We start from the raw sequence: 16,574 nt of genomic DNA on the forward strand, positions 1-16,574 counted from the left end.
AGAGCGCTGCGGGTCAAGCATAGGAATTGTCAAATTCCCCGGGGCCTGGATTGGAGCCGAATGAATTCACGTCTGTTTGGCCATGATGGTTGGCCACCGTCATAATATTTTTAATTGTCATAATGGATTCTTTTTCAAGATGGGTTTCTTATAAGTTTATTAGTACTCTCAATACTGAAAATGTCAAAGGTTTTTTTAAAGAGATGTTTAGTTGGGAAGGTGTACATATGATTCTTGTTGCTGAAAATGGAACACCGTTTGTTTCTGACAGTATGGTTGAGTTCTTGAGATGTAATTGTATTAAACATGAAAAGACTCCATTGTAATTTCCTGCAGCTAAGGGTTTGGTGTAACATTCAAATAGATTTTTAATGGAAGATATTCAAACTGCATTGGCTTGTAAAGGGTATTTAAGAGATAAGGTACGGACTTACGTGTGCACATCACACTCTACCAATGGTGTGTCTTAATTTGTTTTGTTAAGAGGACACGAACATAGTTCCAGACTTACTCCTATTTGTTTGATGTGAAACCTACTGAATCTAAATGTATGGATGTTTACGACAATGGTGTGGCGAATAACACTTGTAGCCCTGCTGAGAGTGATACTGCTCTTGTCAATGACTATAATGTGAGTCTTAATCTTTTTTCTTGGGAGGATGTTAATGAAATGTCTGATGGTGAGGGTCATTTGAAAGAGGTTAGAAGGAATGTTAAGTTACAAGCAAAAATGAAGGATTATGTTTTGTATTAGATCTTTATGTGGTCTCTTCATTTGTATTGTTTGGGGAAGTTCGAATGATTTTTTTAAAGAGGGCTATATTATGATAATGCATTTGCTTTTCTTTTTGTTGGGTAAAGAGAGATGTATGGGGTTTATGTATTTATTGTATGTTCCAATGATTGTTGTAAAAGGTGAATATGGAATGTTGCATATTCCATTAGTTGCCTGTAGGGAATGAGTTCTGGACAGCTGATGGATGTGCATGAATTTTCCTTACTACCTCTTGTGGGCCATATTCCTTTTGGAATAAATCAGCTTTTTACATGCTGTTCCTGCTCTCGGTTTTTGGATTACCCCACACTACACTTGGCCAATCCCACCAAGTTCCCTGCCTTCCTTCGACCCTTCTGTAGCTGTGCTGTCAGCTTTCAGTCAAAATAGGCAAGCAGTGCTGTGCTGACAGGTTCTCTGCCAACCAGGCCTCTAAGACATGACAACAGCCACCAATTTTATTATCAACTATTGCTATGTGATAGCATGGGTTTGAGAACCATGCAGAACAAACCACTAACACCACTGAAAATTGAGGGAGAAATTATCAAACTAAGGGCTAGATGTACAAAGACTTTTTGAGGTCACAAACGGGCCGATTCGCAAAATTGGGTTGTTTGGGGATGCAACAATGCATTTTCAAATGTAAAAAAAACTAATTGCGATTAGGTACCCTGTTACCAAATGGCAATGTAGAATTTCCTAATAATTTTTTGGGAAAGTCTTATTTTTATTAAAGACACGGATGCGAGTATTATGCTTTCTTTTCTTGCATTTATTCAAATAGCAGCCAAGAAAAGATACCAAAACTACAGTTCCCAGAACGGCCAAGCAAATAAACGGCCAATGGGAACACACTAAAACCAAAATATCATGACCAACCAGGTAGAGCAAGTAGGTATAATGTCATAACTGACAGAGAACAGTCCTCTTTTTGCTGGCAAGCAGATCAGATAGAGTCAATAAATAATGGAACAATAGATAAAACAATGCAAAGTGCCAAAGTCCAGGAGCAAAATTCTTGACCAACATCCAACTAGGTTAGTCGAGCAGCAGGAATCACAGTGGGGAAAGCCAAACCGGAAGCAGAGGCATCAAGAATAGGCACAGAACCCATTCCCTGATTATGAACTCGATCACGAAGATGCAGTAGGCAACGCTGGAGTCGCTAAAGGGAAGGGAAAATAAAATTTAAAATTAGAAGTGTTGTGGTGGGATAATACTCACCTCCGTGTCTTTAATAAAATTAAGACTTTCTGCCATAAATTATTAGGAAAATCTACATTTTATGGCAAGACCGGAGGTTCCTATTATGCTTGTTCAAAATATTTCAACAACCAAAGAAACAGCAGAGACTACTGGTTTGCAATAAAACATACGAAATACATTATCATTAGACCAGTCCGCGGATCTCAGAATGTCCACGCACACAAAGCCCTCTACGACCTAGGGCTCGAATACCTCAACACGCGCCTGTCCTTCTACACCCCCACCCGCCAACTTCGATCATCCAATCAAGCCCTCGCCGCAACTCCACGCATCCAAAGATCCACCATGGGAGGAAGATCCTTCTCCTACCTAGCGGCCAAGACTTGGAATTCCCTCCCCTCCCACCTCCGCCTCACACAGAACCACCTCTCCTTCAGAAAACAACTAAAAACTTGGATATTTGATAAGTAAAGCCCCCCCCCTCCCTCAAGTGCCTTGAGACCCTCTGGGGGTGAGTTGTGTGCTATACAAATGTAAACTTGACTTGACTTGACTCCAGACGAGAGCCTGCCCACAAAGCTTTGGGGGCCATGGCTCCCCTGGTGGAATGGGCCCCAAAAACAAAGACGTCAATGCCCGCAAGGGACATGACCCACCGAACTCAACGGGCTATGGTAGCAGAAGATTAGCGAAGTTGAGATTTGCGGAAGGCAATTAGAAGTTGGGAATGAGAGGGCGTTCTGGAATCAACAGTTCTTTGTTCATAAACCTTTAGGCACTGACCTACACATAGTTTAGGATGGGAAGGGAAATATGGGTAAAACACAGAGTTCAAATTAGTCTTAGTACGTTTATTAACTTGAAACAAAACTCCAGTAGGGGAGAACAGGTGAGAGGAAACATTCAGTGCTTTAACATCGGAAACTCGTTTGATTGAAACATTGCAAAGTAGCATGGTAAGCTTGGCAGAGAGCATTTTCAGAGAAAGGGCAGAGTTATCTGGCCAATCAGAAAATAGTTTAAGAACCAAATTTATGTCCCATAAATTAGTATACTTAGCTAACGGAGGTTTGGAAAATTGAACTCCTCATAGAAGGCGCAAATGAGAGGATACACCCCGACCGGTTTGCCATTGATAGGACAGTGATTAAGGGAAATGGCTGACCTATACAAGTTAACCGTTCTATAGGACTTACCTGCACTAGCTTCAGAAGCCAAGAAGTTGACCACATCATTTAGAGGAGCTGAAATGGGATCGATATGCCTCTCCAAACACCAGCTTGACCATAGAGACCAAGCAGACTTGTAGGCTTTGTACCTGGCTCCCAGGCCTTGCTGATAAAGACAGAAGCTTCTCACGAAATGAGGAGGTCAGAAGGGACAGGCTGGAGACCTTCCAAGCGGACAGGATCAAGGAGTTGTCCAGGATGCGATTGTGAGGCAGACCCAAGGGGTTCAAAAGCAGATCGTTGCGGACAGGAAGCAGAACCAGAAAGTCTACCGTCATCTCCAGAAGAGACGGGAACCAGATTTGTGATTGCCAAAAGGGGGCCACTACGACTAGAGAGGTCGATTGGCGGCGAACCTGAGAAAGAACTTGGTTGATCATGAGGAAAGGAGGGGAAGCGTAATTGAGGTGAAGGGACCAGTCTTGGATAAAAGCATTCTTCGCTAATGCTAGGGGTCTGGCCTCCAACTGAAGAAGCAAGGCAATTGGGCGTTGAGGCGAGAAGCAAAGAGATCGACATGAAAAGATCCCCTTTTTTGAGAAAGGGATTGGAAAACGGATGGAAGAAGCTTCCAATCGCTGGAGTCTCAAAGGTAACGATAATGCCAATCTGCTATTGAGTTGAGATCTCCAGGAAGGTACTCTGCTTTGAGAGAAAGTTTGTTTGATAGGCAATACTCCCAAAGACTCTTCGCCAGTTCTGCGAGGGGTTTGGACTTGGTGCCACTGAGATGGTTTATGTAGCGGACCGCAGAAACATTGTCCATGCGAAGGAGAATGGAGCAGCGAACTTTTGTGAGGCTATGGATTGTAAAGGAGCCTGCCAGCATCTTTAAACAATTGATGTGCAATTTCGACTCCTTGCGAGACCATGTACTGTAAAGTCGATATTGGACCACAACGGGCGCCCCAACCCAATAGGCTTGCATCAGATTCTAATACAAGATCTGGGGCCGAAGCGAAGATATTCCGCCCGTTCCAGGCATCTAAATGGTCGATCCAACATTGGAACTTGAGACAAGACTCTGGATCCAACATGAAGAAAATAGTAACGTTCTCAGGGGTCTCACTGATACTTGGTCCTTTTAAACCAACAAAGAAGAAATTGGCACCGAAGCTGTAATATAAAAGTAACATCTTTAATAACCTCAAATGAGGGAGACTACGTCACACAGAAGCCTTAGCAACTGAATGAGGCAGTCTAAGGAGTACAGAAAACTGGGGCGTTATATATGCTTAGGGTTGCATAGTCAGCATAAGACCAAGGGGAGGTCCTGGCACATGTAAGCATGCAAAATAACTAATATGGGCATACAAGATCTGCTTGCTCAACAAAGTGGGAGGAGAGTTACTACTCCATACAGCAGCAAAATAGCCTGACAGTTCCATACTAGGAGCAGGTGCATTCTACTAGCTAGGCCTTTCTGAGCATGTGCAAGGCTCTGAAGAGGGAAACAGCACATGGCGAGCACATGGCTACCTAAAATGGCTTACAAAATACAAAATGGTTTTCAGCTCATGGTAACAAATCCCTGCAATCTTTAACAAACGCAATGAGGTTGGAATAGGCTAGACCTTGGCGGAGGTGACGAATCTTTAGACGTTGAAGGGCTCGATAATGAAGAGGCCTTGGGAAGATAGCCTAGATGGAAGCAGAGAGGAGACCGACGATCCGAGCAAGCGATCTGAGGGAGATCAGAGAAGTTCGAAGAACATGAGACATTTCTGACTTTATGGTTGAGACATTTGACTGTGGGAGCAGCAGAGACGCTGTGGAAGACTCCACGAGAAAACCTAGCTACTCGATGGACTGGGAAGGAATGAGCATAGACTTTTCTGTATTGATAAGAAAACCCAGATCTAGAAGAAGAGATTGTGTGGTATTCAAATCTCACAAGAGATTCTGTTTGTCGGTATTCATGAGTAGAATGTCGTCTAGGTATATGATCAGTCTGATCCCGAGAGATCATAGGTATGACACCACAGGTTTCATGATTTTTGTAAAGCACCATGGTGCTGACGAGAGGCCGAAAGGAAGGGAGCAAAACCGGTAGGTTACGCCTAGGCATTGGAATTGAAGGAACTTGGTGTGAGAATCGTGAATAGGAATGACAAGATGAGCATCTTGCAGATCTAACCTGACCATCCAGTCATTTGGGCGAAGGGTATCTCTTAGATGGATAATAGTTTCCATTTTGAAATGTCGATACACTACGAATTGGTTGAGCCATCTTAGATTTATAACCAGATGCATTTTCTTATTCTTCTTTTGAACAAGGAAAATGGAACTGAGGAAACCTGAGGATCTAGTGGGGCGATGAGAATGGCCTGTTCTTGGAGAAGGTTTTGAATTTCCATTAAAATGAGTTGAGACATGTCTGCCGAAAAGACCAGAGGAGGAGGAAACATTTTTGGGAATGTGGTGCGTAAAACTCTATAAGATAGCCTTGGACTGAGTTTAAAACCCAGGGATCTGCTGTGAGAGTGCGCCATTTGTGAAGGAAGAGTATGAGACGATCCTCTACTGGGGGCAGACCTACCTTGTTGGTTGCTGTTGTTGTGCCAGAACGTCTTCTGTCCATGGCCTCTGTAACCACGACCTCATTGTGGGTAGAATTGGGGTTTATATGTTATGTTATGTTATGTTATGTTAAATTTAATTTCTATAGCGCACGGCTACTTCAACGAAGTGTCCCGGCGCTTTATATTGGCAGCTCATAAAAAGAAAACACAACAGATGAAGACATTCAGAAACAGCAAGATAACATAACCAGAGGGTAAATAGCCAAGTTTTTAGGCCTTTCCTAAAAGACAGCAGATTAGAAGTGCTGCGTAAGGCCAGTGGCAGAGTGTTCCAAAGCTTGGGCGCCCTCAAACTAAACTTATACTCCTGGTAGCCTAAGTTGAAGGAGCCCCTGGAGCCTTGGTTTGGATAGGAGCGGCCGGAGGAGCGACTCCTGCCTCCTCCGGCCCACCCAAAAACCCGAGGGGGAAAACTTTTTTCATGGATAATTGAGCCTTGTCTATAGAGGTGAAGGTAGGGACAAATTTACTGAGGTCCTTGACCAGGGAATCACCAAACAAGAACTAAAACAGCCTTGATGCCAGGATCAAGAGGAGCCAGGTTAGCCAGCTTCGGATCAAGCTTGATAAGCAGTCCTTTTTGGCGCTCGTGAGTGATGGCTGCGTTGGCATTGCCCAGCAAACAGCATGCTCTTTGTACCAACATGGAAATATCTTCTGCATTCAAATCATGCCCTTCCAAATGAGCAGCTTCTGCCAAATCAAAAATGCGAGCCATGGGCCCTACAACATCCAAGAGCTTGTCTTGGCAGGTGGAACATGCTTTATCCACCCCTTTGCGAGGATCTTTGGCAAATTTGGAGAAGAAAGTAAGAAGGGGTTGGTCGATGGAAGGAGCCACAGTAATGTTGGAGGGTAAAGAAGGTTCAGTACATTCAGATTTTAACTTAGAACGGGCTGACTTGTCAAGGGGAAGTCAGAGTCTGGCTGAGATATAATCGCCAACATGAGAGGCCGGGAACCACTCAGTGGAGGTACGGGGGCGAATAGTGGAAGGATCGAACATGGGGGCACCCTCAGGGTCTAAAACTGGCTTAAAAGAAAAAGAGTCAGATTTGAGTTTCTTAGAGGGGGGAAGGAGGATCAGAAACATCAAAAACATCAAGAAAATCATCGTCTGCATCACCCATATCATTGTCTGTGTCCATAATGGTTGAAATTACCAATTTCCTAGGTACCTCAATGTGTTTGGATTTGAATTTCCTTTTACCATCAGTAGTTGACCACCCCTCCTTGGAAGGAGGCCTGGGAGGAACAGAGTCCTCACTCTGGTGAGAAGGAGGTTCGCAAATCAAGCGTGACGTAGTCTTGGGGACATTGGAAGACACGGAGGGTACCAATTTTCTTTTTCTGCTATCCCCCGCAGAATGATCCAAGGCTTTAGACAACAGACTCAGCATTGAATTCTCCATGCCTTTGGAAAAACGTTTCATAGTTGCTTCTACAGCATTCTCCTCTGAACTAATAATAAAGGCATTCAAATCACTTTTGAAAGTTTCACCTTCCTCATTATTCAGGTCGGAAGCCGGAGAGCATCCATTTCCATTGCTGTATAAAGTGTGCTCCACAGAGAGAGGCAAGGGTCAAAGGCTGGAGCAGGGCATTGCTGACAGGAAGGACACCCCCTCAGGGGCGGCGCTGATGGGAGCAAACTCGGCTCTGAGGGCTAGAGAACAGAAGCGTTGTTGAAAGGCAGACGTGTGAGAAAATTGAAGGCGCTACGAAGGCTAGGAGACAAAGCGGGGTTCCGTGAGGCACCAGGGAGACAGCGTCATAGAGCGCAGATGCGTACCACCACAACAAAGGAAAGGAGCGGATATCAGGTCAGTCGTGTGCTGAAGCCGCCGCCCCACGACGCGTTAGACAAGGCAGACAACATGCATGAGCGAGCGAGCTAGAGGGGAAATAACGGCTGAAAATACTATAAGGTACAGAAATGCAGTAACGGCTAATGTCGCTATGAAAATAGGAATAACATACAATGTACCATAGAAGTCACATTAAATTATGTATATAGTAAACACGGAGCGATAAAGAGAAGGCACTTATCTGACTGCGTGCAGCAATGAAAGAGGACTGTCCACAGTCAGTTATAACGTTATACCTACTTGCTCTACCTGGTTGGTCATGAGGTTTTGGTTTTAGTGTGTTCCCATTGGTCGTTTGTTTGCTTAGCCTTCTGGGAACTGTAGTTTTGGTATCTTTTCTTGGCTGCTATCTGAATAAATGCAAGAAAAGAAACAATAATAGGAGCCTCCGGTCTTGCCATAAAATTGGTGTTTGCGAATCGGTATTTGAAAGGTATGTGTTTAGGGCATCCTTTACAAACACCAATTCGCACTAGTATGTACAAATGTTTGGTGACCAAAGTACGGTTGCAAAACATTTGCACTTTACCACGAACTCAAAGTTGGTGATAACCCATTCGCAAATGGGAAATGGTCCCCAGGAGACCCCTTCTTCTTAGAGTTTGAATGAAAACAGTATCTTTTAAGAGCAGGCAGTGGTCCAAGGGAACACTTCCTGCTCTTCATAAATAAAACTTAAATGTAATTTTTTTTTAATTTAAACATGTCTTGTTTTCCTTTAAGGAAAATGGGGTGTGTTTAAAAAAAAAGATTGTCTTATTGAAAAGCAATCACAGACATGGTGGTCTGCTGACCCGAGAAGGCCACCATCCCTATGATGGCAGCGAATGAATCATACTGGGTCACGAATTACAACCCAGCTCATTAATATTCATATTGCGACTCACTACAAATCGCTATTTAGGGAATATGGGCTAAATAACCGCTGTGTACATTGTTAATTGCGATTAACAAATATAGATTTGTGCAAAGATCGCAATTTGGTAATCACTATTACTACAGTACGGACATCAAGCCCTAAATGACTAAAACATTAATTTATATAGGCCACAGTGATTTCAAATTATTAATTGTACAAATCCAGACGTTTATCACAATTGCTAAAAAATAATTGTTGGTTTCCAGCTAGCCCACAGAGGGCCTTTTCCATTCATAGCAGCTGAGCACATTTAAATTAACCAACTGCCAACTAGAACTTTCAGTGCAAATATCAATTCTCTAAAAGCATGGATTCATAAAATAATTAACAGCTAGATTCACGAAGCCAAATTGCGATCGCAATAGCTGCGAAAAAGCAATTGCAATCGCAATTTGATGAAAAGGGATTCAACAAAGAAAATTGCAAAATCGCACACTTTTTCTGCGGATTCGCAATTAAATTCGCAGAATCCAGGAAGAAGACAATCTGCGAATCGGTAATAGCGAGAATGCATGGATTCTGCGAATAAAAGTGCGATATCGCAAAGAAATTGCTATCGCAATTCATGAAAAATCGCAAATAGCGAAAAACCCCAAAATCACATTTTGCGACGCGCAAATTAAGGAGAACCCAAACCAGGTGGTAACCATGAAAAAAAAAAACACACATCTGAAAAAAAGTATTGCAAAGTACCAACAGGTGCTAGCTTTACCAAACACACTTAAGGACATGCAGCTGGAGCCTCAGGACTCACACAATGCCAGGACTCTACATGGTGGTCAGGCGGCGTAGGCTACAGCGAGCAGCACGGAACAGACGACGTATCCAGGAGCGGATATTCCGTCAGCGGGTCACCCTACTGGGCCAAACCAGGGAGCAAATCTACGCAAAGTACCGCCTAAGTGGGGCAATGATAATCAAGCTGATCCGGGACCTAGACCCCCTCCTGCAGCACCCAACAAGGAGGACCAATGCCGTTCCCACACCTGTGCAGGTATTGTGCAGCCTGCTCCTACTGGCCTCCGGAAGCTTCCAGGGAATAGTCGCTGTTGCAGGGGGAATATCCCAGCCCACCATGTCCCGCTGCCTAAGGAGTTTCCTGGAGGCCATGCTGACCCGCCTACACCACTACATATCAATTCCCACCAGCCAACAGGACTTGAACGAAACCAAGCTGCAATTTTACAATGTAGCACAATTTCCACGCATCATAGGATGCATTGACTGTACCCACATCCACATCTACCCACCAGCACAAACAGAATACATGTATCGGAACCGCAAGTCCTACCACTCCCTCAATATACAGATGGTATGCAATGCGAAGACAATCATCACGGACATAGTGGCACAGTACCCGGGGAGCACACATGACTCCTTCATATTCCAGCACAGTGGCATCCACACACGACTGGCCAGGGGAGACCTTGGTGAAGGACACCTACTGGGTAAGTACACATGCCACGCACCAGTACAATGTGATAATGACGCTGCGCTGCACAGGCACTCACCCTCTGCTCCTATCATGCAGGTGACAGCGGCTACGCTCTCCGTGAGTACCTACTCACCCAATACCTCAACCCAGCAACACCACAGCAATGGCGTTACAATGCAGCACACATACGCACAAGAAATTGCATTGAGAGGACATTTGGCCTTTTAAAGAGCAGATTCTGCATACTGCACAAGACTGGTGGGGCCATCAAATACGATCCTGAGGTCTGATGCGCGCATCGTGGCCGTGTGTGCTATCCTACACAACATTGCTATCAAGCGCAGGATACCTGTAGACATCTCAGGCAGTGAGTCAGAAGGGGACAATCGGCCACCTGCACATGTGCGTCACGCACGAGGGGAGAATCCAGCAGAAGGACACAGGCGCCGCAAGCAAATCTGCATGAACTATTTCTAGGGCACCCACTCCCCACACCCATTACTCAACTCATGCATGACAACATTAATAATGACATGAGGCACTGTACGTTATTCAGAATTGTATTTACTGTTACTGCACAATAAACATGGCATTCGGAAAAGTGTGAAAAGATTGACATATTGCGTCATATGTCCAGGTTAGTCTGTATGGCATGCTTGTTGCGTCGGCATGTGGCCTCATTGTAATGATCCACAGTTCAGTGGCATCTCCGGGTAGTTGCCCCTGACCTCCTCTCAACATCCTCCTCCTGATTCTGCCGTGCGGCGGCAGAGGGCCTGCTGCTGCGGCGGGGTGCTACGACCAGTGGTAGGGACTGGCTGCTATGGCTTGATGTTGCCTCACTGTTGTCACCTGCCCCCCCCCCGCCTGGCCATGGCCAGTGGCCTGCATGCCCTGCATGGCTTTTGATATGTTCTCCAGGGCTGTAGCGACGTCCTGGCAGCACTGCACCATTTAGACCTGCATGGCCAGGGATCGTCGCGAGAGCTGGGAGGTGCCGTTCCCAATAATGTGATTTTACCTTGTGTACGCCGACAGTTGTCGGTGTCTGCGGCGATTGACATCCCGCTGCCTGGACATTGCCTGAGTGTTGGCCTTCACAGCTGCTGTCATTTGTGCCACATTACGTGCCGTCTTGTCCAGTTGGAGGTGGATGGCGGCTAGGTGTCGGGCCTGGGTCTGGGGCACACTCAGCATCCTGCGCTCAATAGAGAGCCCACCTGCTCGCACAATTCTGCCCCTGCAAGTGCGGGATGTGTTGGTGCGCGGCTCCCATACCAGACCGCTCGTCTGGCTCCTCACAGCCGCAGGGCGGGGGGTTTGTTGGCGACCTGCTGCTGGTGTTGCAGGCCCCACTGGTGGCTGTGTGCTGCGTGGTGCTACAGCAGCGCCTGTTGTCAAGGGGGTGGCACGGGTCACAGGGGTGGGTGGTGGGATGACCGCTGTTGTGGCAGCTTGCCCTGATGGTCCGGGCTGTGGGGTATGATGTGTATCCCCCTCCGTGTCCTCCGTGTTCTCCTCAATCACCAGGGCCTCGCTGTCTGTGCTGGGGACATCAGCGCCACCTGTGATGTAAAGTGGACGTTGATTAGTGACATGTTCCGTACACAGTTAGGCTTGCTACATGCATGCAGTCTACCATTCCCTGTCTCGCTGCAGGATTGACTCTCACTGGACATGTCCGGCTCTATGGTACAGGATGGTAATTGTGGGCAGACTACATGTCCCACAATGCAATTGCGCTATGGAGCTGTACATTGGCTGCATGATTGGGGTTTGTAATGGGATGCACTGGAGTCGTGGACAATGTTAGGGGACAGGGGGTTGCATTCGCATGGCACTTACCTGGTGTGTCTTGGGTGGGTCGGGTGGAGTCAAGCTGGGTCACACCCACGCAGGCCTGTGGGTTGATGGTCTCCTCCACTTGGTCCTCCAGTGGGGTGTTCGGTGGGACGGTGGGCTCCCCTCCACCTGTCGCCAATTGCTCCCCCAGCCTCTCAGCAATCTTTTCTTTTGCCCGCCCTCTCAAGTCATACCAGCACTTTTTCAGCTCGTCCACCGAGCGCTGGGTCACCCCCACAGCGTTCACTTTGGCGCGGATGCGCAGCCATATGCGTCTTTTGTCCGCCTCTGGTACCCTTCGGGAGTCTTTGCCAAATAGGCGGTTATGATCCTTGGAAACTCCTTCAATTAGGTGTTCGAGTTCCTGCTCAGAAAACTTTATTTTGCTTTTTTTCCCACTGGTGGAAGCTCCAGCTGCATCCTGTGCCATGCTTGCCACTATGGTGTCTCCTGCTGTAGTCCTGTGGGAATGCTGGCGGGAGCTCTGCAACTGCTGTCTGTACTTCAGCCTCTCACTGCTGAATGAGGGTGGGACCTGCCTACTTCCTGGTTGTGATGTCATCACTGTGCTGAGGATGCGACTTCCCGTTTTTGCGATCTCGCAGTTAGCGAGATCGCTATTTGCGATATCGGTAATTGCGAAATCGCAATTTCAACAGGGGTATCAGCGGATTCTGCGATTTTTTACCAATTTCTGGCATCTCGCAATCGGCGATTGCGGCCGCTTGCGAATTGCATTTTTAAATCGCAAAACTTCATGAATGCCGTTCTGCGATTTCTAAATTGCGATTCTCATTTTCTCGCAATTTAAAAATCGCAGAATTGGACATTGATGAATCTGGCTGCATGTCTTTATTGAACCAATCCCTCTGAAGGAGGGCTAGTGAAATAGGAACTGAAATGACATTGAACAAGGTCATGGCCGGGTTCATAATTACATTCTTCTCCAGTATTGAAGATCTGGTACAGCGCTCTATCCAGAACTCTTGTGCTATGGCGCAACTACATACCATACAAGAGGGCAAAGCTTGTATAGATGTCCATCTCCAAGAGGCTGAGTTATTTGTTAATTTCAATGTACACATTTTCATGGGTGCAAAGCACATTCTTAACATCATTCATTCATGGATAAAAACTGAACAGAGTGAAAGACATAATTGATATTGGAATCCTTTTAAGGTGGTTTTCCAAACTTCCTCTGACATGGATAGTCCAAGTTCTTTTCTCAATCTTGATTTATTTTCTGGATACTTGACACATTATTGATCATTTTTTTTTCATTTTTAAGTAGAGTACAGGAGGGGTGTATGGAAGCAAAAGCTGTTTCATTAAATTACTATTGGACAATATTGAAGATAGAAGCGGTTGAATGAGCAGGCAAGTCTCAGATAGTTCTATATTTATTTTTTTGACAGGTGAAAAATAGGGATTTTGTTGCAGAACATGATGTAATAATCTTGCAATAGAAGTTGACAGCATAAATCTCACTTTCCGTGCAGCAGGACTAGCATATGCAGTTCCCTTGAAACCTAAGGAATGACGCATGCCTTTGTAAAGAAATTAAAGTCAATTTGGAATTGACTTATATTAAGCACAACTGGAACAGCTCATGTGATTCTTGAAGTTATTCTTGAAGTCCCGTCCTAGATTTTAACATGTCATCCATAAGAAGATTTTAATGAGGAGCCAGAAAAGTGTTTTATTTCAATTTAAGCCCAATTAAGAGATTCCGAGGCAAGGGGACTTAGCCATTGACTTACAAGGAATATAAATAAGTGACTACTGGTAAAGCCTAACTTGTGGGTACCGTAGACCACCTAGAGCCATAGAAACTTTCATTCTCATACTTGAATTTGGCAAATTAAGAGCAAAATAAGTATATAAAGAATACTAGGCGGAAGATAAATTGTTTTTATTCATATTCTAAACCTGATATACCCCCAGATTCATCAAAGTAACGTTTTGCGAGTCCTTAATAGCGATTTTTAAGGAATCGCTATTAAAGACTCGCAAAACGGGATGCATGTAGAAATCGCAATATTTTTTGCGATTTCTACTGCTTCCTTCTTTGCGATTCGCTAATTGCTAATCGCAAATAATAAATGGGGAGTCATTCCTTATTTGCGATATGCAAATAGCGAATCGCAAATAAGGAAGCGATTTCAAGGGTGCCAGGGTGTTCAAAGGACACCCTGTAGCACCCCTGAAATGGTAATGTACACTGGTGTTGCGCACACACATGTCCGGACATGTGTGTGTAACATACAACTTAGAAAAATGCACTAAAGTGCATTTTTCTAAGTTTTCCCTATTTACCATGTAGTTAGACTTCGAAGTAAATAGCGGCCCCAGATTGCGAATTCACAATTTTACAATAGTTCATGAATTGCATTTAAGGAATCTCAAATTGAGATTCCTTAAATGCAATTAATCGCAATTTAGCGATTTCTATAATTGCGATTTTTGCATTTGGGATGATGAATCCCAAATGCAAAAATAGCGCTCGCAAAGGGCCAGATTCTCAGAGTCTGGCCCTTTGCTAGCCGATTTCGGCTTCATGAATCTTGCTGATAGTGTTTATTTCATCATTTAAAGTCTAATTCCATGCACATTTTTAATTTGGAAAATATAACAGGCAAAAATTTTCAATATTTTAGACAAGGTAATGCCTAGGTACATAATTTTGTTAGCTTCCCACTTTATGTAAAAATTCTTCTGCTTGTGTTTTAATATTGAAATACAAAAGAGTGCAGTTCCTTTGTACAACCTTCCAAATCCTCAGGATCGGTTTGTGGTTTAAGTGGGTCCACCCCTTGATAGGCTCAATTCTGAATGCTGTAATAGCACAGAAGGTTAGGGTGATCAAGTGAGGGAAGGAAAGGATGGAAACAGCGGGGAGGGAGACCTAAAAGGGAAAATACATACCATCAGCTAATTACTTACAGATTCTGTATGTCCAATTTGTGTTTGTCCTGTCTATTTACCTGTAAAGAAAATAACAATTGTTCTGTATCTTTTTTATATGCCAAGAAATGGATTGTTCTTTTTCTGAATTAGTGGTTCTGTTATAAATACACTGAAATAAACATTCAAGGATTACCATATGAAGGTTATTGTTTATCCCTTACGTGATCTATGTGTTATAAATATGCGATTACCCACCAGAACACGAATAGCGCCAAACTTCGCAGGGGAGAATCCCAACCAGACCTCTGAGCACTCCTGTTAATAAATGGCAAGAGATTATGCAATGAATAAAACAAAGAACCACTCTTTGTAATTTGTCCGCACAGGTGATGTTTTTTCCTTACAGTAGTGGCATAATTAAAAAATGAAAGTAAATGCAACAACAGTTTTTACCACTCCTAGTGATGGTTATCAAAGTCTCGTCTATGAGGTCCACAAAGAACCCAGGATTCATAGGTATGCTTATGCTATAGGTACATGAGTGTAGGAGAATCCTTGTCACTCTCCTCTCATCCTGAATGCAACAAAGAAAAGAGGGGAATAACAATCCCCCAAACTGTTAGCACAGATGATCAGCTCTATGCCAAATCCAACAATTGGTGCTTTAAAAAAGTAGAAACCAAAACAAGTAAAAACATTGCAGCACTAAAGGCAGTCCTGAATAGAGAACACTCACCGCCTCTGAAAAATACCTTCCCACAGCGGGAACCGGCAATCTTACCGCAGCCACACAGGAACGCTGGATCCAACTGGAGAGCAAGCCGCGCTGCATCCAGAAGTGTTACAGGAATAAACTGTGCAGGTGTGAACTCGGAAGCATCTTTTGTGCGCTTCCGGTTCACAATGCGCTGACGTAGTACTCCGTGATTAGACGTTGTGACGTGGCAGCATATCTAAGCTTCTGACTTCGGAACGCCACGCAGTTCCTACCACCTGAAGAGCTTCTTCTCTTCTCGCAAGCAAGTGGCCATTGTGGAACACAGGTCTGATCCACACATGGCACGTTACCCAGGCTACTACAAGGTTGCTTCAGTAACGTCATGACACTTTGACACAGATAAAGTATTAATAGTTTGTCAAGTCAGTGGAATACGCTCCAATAGGAGCAAGAGCCCTCGCACACCCCAAAAGGTGGCATGCTTCATCATCTGGGCATGCTCCTCGTTGGGCCGGCGCTGCAGTGCCCAATAGGCACCCACGAAGGGGCTCTTTGCCAGAGATGTTTTGGTTTAATAGTTTGATGAAGTGTGGGTATGTGGGGTGTGAGGTGTGTGTAGTGTGGTGAAAGTGACTTAAAACAGGTATAGTGATTGCTTGGTTTGAGTACATTTTACTAGTGAAGCTCACAACCCTAATTAAAAATACTGATGCTCGTATGGGATACAATGGTCCTAAGGAGCAGTCGTGAATAATTTATAAAATGTGAGGTCAACATATTTCTTGCCTACCATAGCCCAAAAGGGTCTATTGGCAATTCATCAGGACCAGAAAAAAAGTAACCTACACTACTCTGTACGGAGTACAGGAGCACATAACTCCCCCAATGAGTCACAAATGAGCTGCTCGCTCTGGTTGTCTTCCGTTTGACCAATACAGACCCAAGATTGGTCAGTGCGAGTTACAAGGCAGAATCATGCTTTGTTTTTATGTTTTGACTGATTACTAGGATTCCCACAACACACCTTTGAACTAGTCATGCAGTAGTGTAGGTTACTTTTTTCTGGTCCACTGACTTGACACACTATTAA

The sequence above is a fragment of the Lissotriton vulgaris genome, chromosome 3_1 (assembly GCF_964263255.1).
Source record: "Lissotriton vulgaris chromosome 3_1, aLisVul1.2, whole genome shotgun sequence".
NCBI lineage: Eukaryota > Metazoa > Chordata > Amphibia > Caudata > Salamandridae > Lissotriton > Lissotriton vulgaris.